Below are 10,207 nucleotides of genomic sequence, written 5' to 3' on the forward strand. Positions count from 1 at the left end.
GAGTTTGCCAATCAAGGGGAATTAAAGTATTAGCTTCTGAAAATTTTTCAAGAAGGGCTTAACGCACAGTTAGAAGTAACACCATAGGTGGTCACGGCTTGCTTAAGCGAGGAAAGAAACTTAAAATGGGCTTTTTTTTTTTTCCGGGCGACCCAGGCAGCTGCGTACTGGCTGTTGGATGGAAAGTGAAGCCCCGGCGAGCGGCCTCAGTGGGGCTGTGAGGAGCGGCCCGGGAAGAGGGGCGGGGAGGGGAGGGGGGGCGGCGAGGCGCGTTGGTGAAGCAGCTGGGCAGTGCAGAGAGCCAGGGAGGAGCACCTGCAGGCAAGGGCTGCGGCTGCAGCACCATGGCAATTCGCAAGAAGAGTACCAAGAGCCCCCCCTGTGCTGAGCCACGAATTCATCCTGCAGAATCATGCGGACATCGTCTCCTGCGTGACGATGGTCTTCCTGCTGGGGCTCATGTTCGAGATAACAGCAAAAGCTGCTATTATTTTTGTTACTCTTCAGTACAATGTTACCCACCCTCCTACAGAAGAACAAACTCCTGAATCAGCATCCCTTTATTACTATGGTATCAACGATTTGGCAACAGTTTTCTTCTACATGCTAGTGGCGATAATTATTCATGCCATAATTCAAGAGTATGTGTTGGACTCTCCCATCGGTTCCCGGCTGTGGGGGGGCTCCCCTGGAACCCCTGAACTGCCTGCGCTCCGTGGATGCACCTCTGCTCCTCTGTAACGCCGAATTCCCAATCATGTACTGACAAACAGGATCGGGACTCCGCCTACCTTCCCGAGGGGCACTCTCCCACCTGCCTACCCCGCCCTGTCCCCCAAGAAATTACTTGGGGCGTGGTCTGTAGTGCAGGGGTCGTGGCCTCAAAAGGGGGCGTGGCCACTTGCCAGAGCAGCGGCCACTTACGCAGCCACAGTTTTAATTTTTCTTACATTACATACTCTATAACCTGTTTCTCTGAAAATCACCCTGGCCATCTATATCATTTTTCGCAAAAATAATCCTTTAGCTGAGTTGAACTTCACAAAAGCTATCAGTGGACAATAGAATCTCCACAAACTCCTTGTAAAGACAGCATAGCCTTAAAACATCACTAAAGGCCCTACATAAACCAAGAGGAGAGTCTGAGAGTAAGGAAGTATTCTGGAACTGGAACGAAGCCTCCAACATCAACTTAGCACCAACAGAATCCCCCCCGCAGAGAAAGAGCGAATAGGGATAGACAACTAGAATGCTACAACTCTAGACTTCCACAACAATATGAAGAAACAGCGAAAATCCCCTCCACGAAGAGAAGATAAAGAAAAGATTCCAGAAATCTCCAAAGGGTCCACCCACATACTGGACCTCTCAGAAAAAGAATTCAGAGAAGAAATCTTGAAGAGAGTCGATGTACTCAGGAACAGACATCCAATAAATTAAGGGAGGAGATGAACGATGCTTTGGAACGGTCAACCAAGAAAATGCAAGAAGAAATGAGATCAGAAATTTCAAAGCTACAAACAGATGTCACAAAGCTACGAGCAGAAGTCACACAAATAAAGGAGTTGGTAGATGAATTAAAACTCTCAGTAGGGCCTTTGGGCCGTGCTGTGGATTAAGCATGATGGAAGAACCCAAAAGCGCGCCCTTGGACTCCAAGCAGCCCACTGAACTAATTCTGGCACGGGATCGGAGACCCCACGGCGGGCTGCGAGAGTGGAAACCGGGAATTCCCCAATTCTTTTAACCTCTCTCTCTCTCTCTCAATCCCTTCCTCCCGAGCACAGCGCAGGGTCCACGGCTATCTGAGTGCAAAATGGAGACGCCGAGCCAGCTGAAACAGGATGCGCGCGCGCGGGAGACCCCAGGAGGGCGGGAGCGGTGACCCCCGCCCACCGCAGATAGATACTTAAACCCACCTCCCCCACTGTGCGTTCCTTTGGGCCATGCTGTGGATCGAGCATGATGGAAGAACCCAAAAACAGTAGGTACCCTCAGCAGTAGAATGACTACAGCCAAAGACAGAATCAGTGACCTTGAAGATGAGCTGCAGAAAGCTTACAGACAACAACAAACAATGGCAAAAGACCTCAAAATGGCTATAGAGAGAATCAGAGTCCTTGGGGATGACTTCAAGAGGAACAACATAAGAATCATTGGAGTACCAGAAGCACAGGGAAGTAATCCCGATGAAAAAAACACAGTCAAAGACATCATTGCCAAGAACTTACCAGAGCTGGAGAAGGCAGGCATCCAGATCCAAGGAGTCCGAAGAGTACCAGCAAAAAGAGACCCGAATAAAAAGACTCCAAGGCATATTATAGTCAAAATGACGGATGCAGTGGATAGAGACACAATTCTGCAAGCAGCAAGGTCAAAGAAGGAAACCACATACAAAGGAGCACCCCTCAGATTTACAGCAGACCTATCACAGGAAACCCTCTGAGCCCGAAGACAATGGTGGGACATAGTGAAAAAACTCAACGAAATGAATGCCTCACCAAGAATACTTTATCCGGCTTAACACTCACTCAAACTTGAAGGAACCATACACTATTTCTCGGATAAACAACAGCTCAGGAACTTCATAGACTCAAAACCAAACTTAAAAGAAGGACTAAAGGGGCTATTGTAAGTCAAGGAAGAACCCCACAAGAACAACAAACCCCACAGAAAGATGACACAAAACACCATGACAATAATCTCTCTCAATGTCAATGGCCTAAACGCACCAATTAAGAGACATAGAGTGGCAAAATGGATTCGGAAACTAAACCCAACATTCTGCTGCCTGCAAGAAACACACCTCAACAGTCAGGGCAAACACAGACTCAAAGTCAAAGCATGGAAAACAATCCTGCAAGCAAACAACTCCCTCAAAAAAGCTGGGGTGGCAATACTAGTATTGACAACATAGATTTCAGATTGAAAAAGATTAGGAGGAACAACAAAGGTCACTTCCTATTTATCAAGGGATATGTGCAACAGGACTAAATCACACTCTTAAACGTATATGCACCTAATGAGAGACCGGTTAAATACTTAAAACAACTCCTAACAGACTTTAAAGAGGACATCACTAACACCACAATAGTAGTCGGAGACTTCAACACTGCCCTATCACCTTTAGATAGATTGACAAGAACAAAACTCAGCAAGGAAACATGGACTCTGAAGGAAGAAATAGAAAGAGAGGCCTAATAGACCTATACAGGACTTTATACCCCAAAAAGAAAGAATACACATTCTTTTCCAGTGCACATGGATCATTGGATCATTCTCCAAAATAAACCATGTAATGGGACACAAAACATACCTCAATAAAATCAGAAAAATAGAAATTGCATCAACTATCTTCTCAGACCACGATGCACTGAAGATAGAAACTAATCACACACAGACACAGAGAATCAAAGCAAACACCTGGAAATTAAACAGCTCAATGTTAAACATAAGTGGGTCAGGAAGGAAATCAAGGAAGAAATCAAGAGATACCTCGAAACAAATGAGAATGAAGATACAAGCTACCAAAACCGATGGGACGCAGCTAAAGCTGTATTAAGGGGAAAATTTATAGCTCTGCAAGCATTCTTTAGGAAGGAAGAAAGGGCCTACATAGATAGCTTGACTTCACGGTTCAAGGCCTTAGAAAAGAACCAGAAAAAGGAACCCAAACCAGACCGAAGGAAAGAAATAATAAAAATTAGAGCAGAAATTAACGACATGGAAACCCAGAAAACAATCTGAAAGGTCAATGAAACCAAGAGCTGGTTCTTTGAGAAAATAAACAAGATTGACAAACCACTAGCAAGACTCGCAAAGAAAGAGAGAGAGAGAACCCTAATAAATCGAATCAGGAATGAAAAGGGGGACATCACAACAGAAACCAACAAAATTCAAAAGATTGTCAGAGACTGCTTCGAAAACCTGTATGCCAGGAAACAAGAGGACCTAAAAGAAATGGATGAATTCCTTGATTCCTACAATCTCCCAAGACTGAACAAAGAAGACTTGGAATACCTGAATAGACCCATTAATATTAAGGAAATTGAAACTGTAATCAAAAATCTCCCCAAAAACAAAAGCCCAGGTCCAGATGGTTTCACTGGCGAATTCTTCCAAACGTTTAAAGAAGACTTGTTGCCAGTTCTCCTCAAGCTTTTCCAGGAAATTGAAAAGACAGGAACTCTCCCAAACAGTTTCTATGAAGCACACATCTCCCTAATACCAAAAGCAAACAAAGACACCACTAAGAAAGAAAATTATAGACAAATATCCCTGATGAACACTGATGTGAAGATCCTCAGCAAAATATTAGCAAATAGGATTCAACAAGTCATCAAGAAGATCATACACTATGACCAAGTGGGATTCATACCAGGGATGCAAGGATGGTTTAACATTCGAAAATCAATCAACATAATCCATCATATCAACAAAAGTAAAGATAAAAACCATATGATCATATCAATAGATGCAGAGAAAGCATTTGACAAGATCCAGCATCCGTTCATGATGAAAACCCTCACCAAAATGTGTTTTGGAGGAACTTTGCTCAAGATAGTCGAAGCCATCTACCACAAGCCTACGGCAAGCATTATCATCAATGGGGAAAAATTAAGTGCCTTTCCTCTAAGATCAGGCACAAGACAAGGATGCCCACTCTCACCACTTCTCTTCAATATAGTACTGGAGTACTTGCGATAGCCATTAGACAAGAAAAAGAAATTAAGGGCATCCAGATAGGAAAGGAAGAAATTAAACTCTCACTATTTGCAGACGATATGATACTATATCTAGAGAAGCCTAAAGCCTCTACAAAGAAACTCTTAGAAACAATAGACTTATATAGTAAAGTTGCAGGCTACAAAATCAATACCCAAAAATCCATGGCCTTCCTATATACAAACAATGATGCAGAGGAAAGGGACATGAAAAAAGCAATCCTATTCACAATCGTGCCCCAGAAAATCAAGTACCTCGGAATCAGCTTAACCAAGGAAGTAAAAGACCTCTACAAAGAAAACTATAAGATGCTACTCCATGACATAAAAGAGGACATGAGGAAATGGAAATGTATACCCTGTTCATGGATAGGGAGAATCAATATTGTCAAAATGGCAATACTCCCCAAAGCATTATACAGATTCAACGCGATCCCTATAAGGATACCCATGACATTCTTCAAAGAAACGGATCAAGCAATCATAAAATTCATATGGGACAACAAGCGCCCATGGATAGCTAAAACAATTCTTGGGAAAAAGTTGATGGGAGGCATCACCCTCGCCAACCTCAAACTTTACTACAAAGCGGTAACAATTAAAACAGCATGGTACTGGAACAAAGGCAGAGCTGCAGACCAATGGAACAGGGTGGAATATCCCTACACACAACCCCAAATGCATGATCATCTAATCTTTGACAAGGGAGCAAGAGATGTGAAGTGGAGCAAGGAAAGCCTCTTTAACAAATGGTGCTGGCACAACTGGACAACCACATGCAGAAGAATGGGCTTAGACCTCCACCTGACACCATGCACAAAAGTCAGATAAAAATGGATTAAAGACCTCAACATTAAAGCACAAACCATAAGGTAAATTGACGACAAGGTTGGCAAAACCCTCCACAATATTGAAGATAAAGGTATCTTCAAAGATGACATGCAACTGGCCAATCAAGTGGAAACAGAGATCAACAAATGGTACTACATTAAACTAAAAAGCTTCTGCACCACAAAAGATACAGTGACCAGAATACAAAGACTATCTACAGAATGGGAAAGGATATTCACACAATACCCATCAGATAAGGGGTTGATATCAAGGGTATATAAAGCACTGGTTGAACTCTACAAGAAGGAAACATCCAACCCCATCAGAAAATGGGGCGAAGAAATGAACAGAAACTTTCCCAAGGAAGAGATACGAATGGCCAAAAAGCACATGAAAAAGTGCTCTACATCACTAATCATCAGGGAGATGCAGATCAAAACAACCATGAGATACCACCTCACACCACAGAGACTAGCACACATCCAAAAGAACAAAAGCAACCACTGTTGGAGAGGATGTGGGGAGAAAGGGACCCTTCTACACTGCTGGTGGGAATGCCGACTGGTTCAGCCCTTTTGGAAAACAATATGGACGATTCTCAAAAAACTAGAGGTTGAGCTCCCATTTGACCCAGAAATACCACTGCTGGGAATATATCCCAGAGGAGCAAAAAAGTATAGTCGAAATGACATCCGCACTTATATGTTCATTGCAGCACTGTTTACAATAGCCAGAATCTGGAAAATACCCGAATGCCCTAGAACGGATGACTGGTTGAAGAAACTTTGGTACATCTATACAGTGGAATACTATGCAGCTGTTAGAAAAAATGAGGTCATGAAGTTTGCATGTAAGTGGATTAGCATGGAAAGTATCATGCTAAGTGAAATGAGTCAGAAAGAGAGACAGACATAGAAAGATTGCACTCATATGTGGAATATAGAATAACAGAGTAGGAGACTAACACCCAAGAATAGTAGAAATAAGTACCAGGAGGTTGACTCCATGGCTTGGAAGCTGGCCTCATATTCTGGGAAAAAGGCAGCTCATATAGAGAAGGGAACACCAAGTAAATTGTGGTTGGAGGCCATGTGGGAGAAGGGTGAAGAGTGCTGAATGTAGACTAGAGACTGAATACAATGGCCACTCAACACCTTTATTGCAAATCACAACACCTAATTAGAGAAAGAGAACAAAAGGGAAGACCCTGCCACACTGGCGGGGGGGGGGGGCGGGGGGGGCGGAGGAGATGGGATTGGGGGGGTGGGAGGCATGCTGGGTTTTTGGTGATGGAGGATGGGCACTAGTGAAGGGATGGGTCCTTGAACTTTGTATGAGGGAAACATGAGCACGAAAATGTATAAATCTGTAACTGTACCCTCACTGTGACTCACAAATAAATAAATTAAAAAATTAATTAAGTAAAATAAAAAATAAAAAATTTATAGTAACAGTGTGCATACCCGGAAGAGCCTGGAAAACTCCCTGTGGCATATTCAATATGCCAGATACAGTAATAACAACAGGTCTCTTTCTCCTGACCCTGAAAAGAGCCTCCTATCGTTGGGAAACACAAGTAAGGAGAGGCTGCTAAAATCTCATGGCTGGGACAAATGGAGACGTTATTGGCGCCCACTCAAGTAAATCGATGAACAATGGGATGACAGTGATACAGTGATACAGTGATATCTTTAGTTTGTTTATAAATTCATCTAAATGAAATAATCTTAGAATTTTATTCTCCAATAGTTTTCCTCAACATTGTATTCTATAAACTTATCCACGCCACTGTTCTATAGTTTATTCATTTTTAAATGATTATATATTATACTATGATTTATATGCTCTTTTCACTGTTGAAATTGTACATTGCTTTCTATTTTTACTATAACAAAGATAATCAGTTTTATACTTCCTACTACACATAAACAATTGTCAAGAACTTAAAGGTTCAAAAGCAACCGCTGTTGGAGAGAATGTGGGGAGAAAGGGACCCTTCTACACTGCTGGTGGGAATGCCGGCTAGTTCAGCCCTTTTGGAAAACAGTATGGACGACTCTCAAAAAACTTGAGGTTGAGCTCCCATTTGACCCAGCAATACCACTGCTGGGAATATATCCCAGAAAAGCCAAAAAGTATAGTCGAAGTGACATATGCACTTATATGTTCACCGCAGCACTGTTTACAATAGGCAGAATCTGGAAAAAACCCGAGTGCCCTAGAACAGATGACTGGTTGAAGAAACTCTGGTACATATATACAATGGAATACTATGCAGCTGTCAGAAAAAATGAGGTCATGACGTTTGCATATAAGTGGATCTACATGGAAAGTATCATGCTAAGTGAAATGAGTCAGAAAGAGAGAGACAGACATAGAAAGATTGCACTCATCTGTGGAATATAGAATAATAGACTATAAGACTAACACCCAAGAATAGTAGAAATAAGTACCAGGAGGTTGTCTCCATGGCTTGGAGGCTGTTCTCTCATTCTGGGCAACTCAGAGAAGGGAACAGCAAGTAAAATGCGGTTGTTGGTCATGTGGGGGAAAGATGATGCGGGCTAAATATAGACTAGAGACTGAACGCAATGGCCACTCAACACCTTTATTGCAAACCACAACACCTAACCAGAGAGAGAGAACAAAAGGGAATTCCCTGCCATAGTGGCAGGGTGGGGTGGGGGGAGACGGGACTGGGAAGGGGGGGTGGGATGTTGGGTTTACTGGTGGTGGAGAATGGGCACTGGTGAAGGGATGGGTTATCAAACTTTGTAAGGGAGAAACATGAGCACAAAAATGTATAAATCTGTAACTGTACCCTCACGTTGACTCACTAATTAAAAATAAACTATTAATAAAAAAAAAAAAAAGAACTTAAAGGTTCACATCCCACATTTTCTCACTAAATAATACTAAATCCCTTCCTAAAGTGATTCAATCTACGTACACTACAAAAAGCACTGAATAAGGTTCCTATTTTTCTATACCCTTACCATCTTTTAGCATTGCCAGAATTTTTAATTTTTTGCAAACTTCTGGTGTGAAAAATCTTCCTAGGTATTTTTTAGTTGCAATTTCTTGATTACTTTCAGCAATTCTTTAAAAACATTTGTATTTTTATTCTATTAAAACACTTGTAGTTTTTCTTCTGTGAAGTACTGGTCAGAACTTTTACTGTTTTTCTAATAAATTGTCCATAACGTTAAAAAAAAAAAGAGTATGTGTTGGATAAAATTAACAGGCGAATGCACTTCTCCAAAACAAAACACAGCAAGTTTAATGACTCAGGTCAGCTTAGTGCGTTCTACCTTTTTTCTTGTATTTGGGGGACATTTATTCTAGTATCTGAAAACTACATCTCAGACTACTATCTTGTGGAGGGCTTATCCTCATAACCTAATGACATTTCAAATGAAGCTTTTCTGTATATCACAGCTGGCTTATTGGTTTCATGCAGAAAACAAAAAAGAAGATATTCCTCGCCAGCTTGTCTACATTGGTCTTTACCTCTTCCATATTTTTTTTTTTTTTTTTTTGCTTTTTGGGTCACACCCGGCGATGCACAGGGGCCACTCCTGGCTCATGCACTCAGGAATCACCCCTGGCGGTGCTCAGGGGACCATATGGGATGCTGGGATTCGAACCCGGGTCGGCCGCGTGCAAGGCAAACGCCCTACCCGCTGTGCTATCACTCCAGACCCATACCTCTTCCATATTGCTGGAGCTTATCTTTTGAACTTGAATCATCTCGGACTTGTTCTTCTGGTGCTGCATTATTTTGTTGAATTTCTTTTCTTTCAGTTTAATGACTTTAATTCTTTCAGTGCTCACTGTTGGCTTTGGCCTTGCAAGATCTGAGAATCAGAAGCTGGATTTTAGTACTGGAAACTTCAACGTGTTAGCTGTTAGAATTGCTGTTCTGGGGTCCATTTGCATTACCCAAGCATTCATGATGTGGAAGTTCATTAATTTTCAGCTCCGGAGGTGGAGGGAACATTCTGCTTCTTAGGCACCACCTGTGAAGAAGAAACCAACAGTGGCTAAAGGCAGATCTTCTAGGAAAGGAACAGAAAATGGTGTTAATGGAACAGTCACTTCAAGTGAAGCAGACTCTCCCCATAATAGAAAAGAAAAATCTTCATAAAAGATTGTGATCTAACTGATTCATGTCCCCAAACAAATATGCTTTTTACTATATCTTTCAGCACTAGATTTTTTTTTCTGTTCTTGAAAATACAGTTTGTGCTCTTTGATTCTCGCTATTGTATTGTTTCATGCATTTTTTAAAAGGGCATTGAGAAGAGGGTAATTGCTATGAGTAAAAAAAAATATTTTAGCTTAGACTAAGCTACCTGCCTTCAAAATAGTTTAGGGACCATAATCCCACACCCACCCCACCACCCGTTTTGTTTTATAGCTGAACATTTTCGAATGATTTGGAGAGATAACTATTTGCAACAATTCTACATATCAGTGATACAATTTCTTGTGCTCAGCAGTTTTTTATATTAGCAAGATGGCCTATTCCAGCAAGGTCATATTTTTTTAAGTTATCTTTCAGGGTAAAATGGAAACACTCTAAAGTCAGAAGTCAAACTTTAATATGTTTTCAGTGTTCTCTAATTTTTAGGAGTTATGTAGCCTTTACA

The 10,207-nt window shown here is 41.7% G+C and overlaps 1 pseudogene; it reads left to right on the plus strand.

Moving 5' to 3' along the window:
* Window positions 1–344: 344 nt before the first annotated feature.
* On the plus strand, window positions 345–9,797 carry LOC129402071 (translocating chain-associated membrane protein 1-like; annotated as a pseudogene).
* Window positions 9,798–10,207: the final 410 nt, after the last annotated feature.

The sequence above is a fragment of the Sorex araneus genome, chromosome 2, assembly GCF_027595985.1.
Source record: "Sorex araneus isolate mSorAra2 chromosome 2, mSorAra2.pri, whole genome shotgun sequence".
NCBI classification, from domain to species: domain Eukaryota; kingdom Metazoa; phylum Chordata; class Mammalia; order Eulipotyphla; family Soricidae; genus Sorex; species Sorex araneus.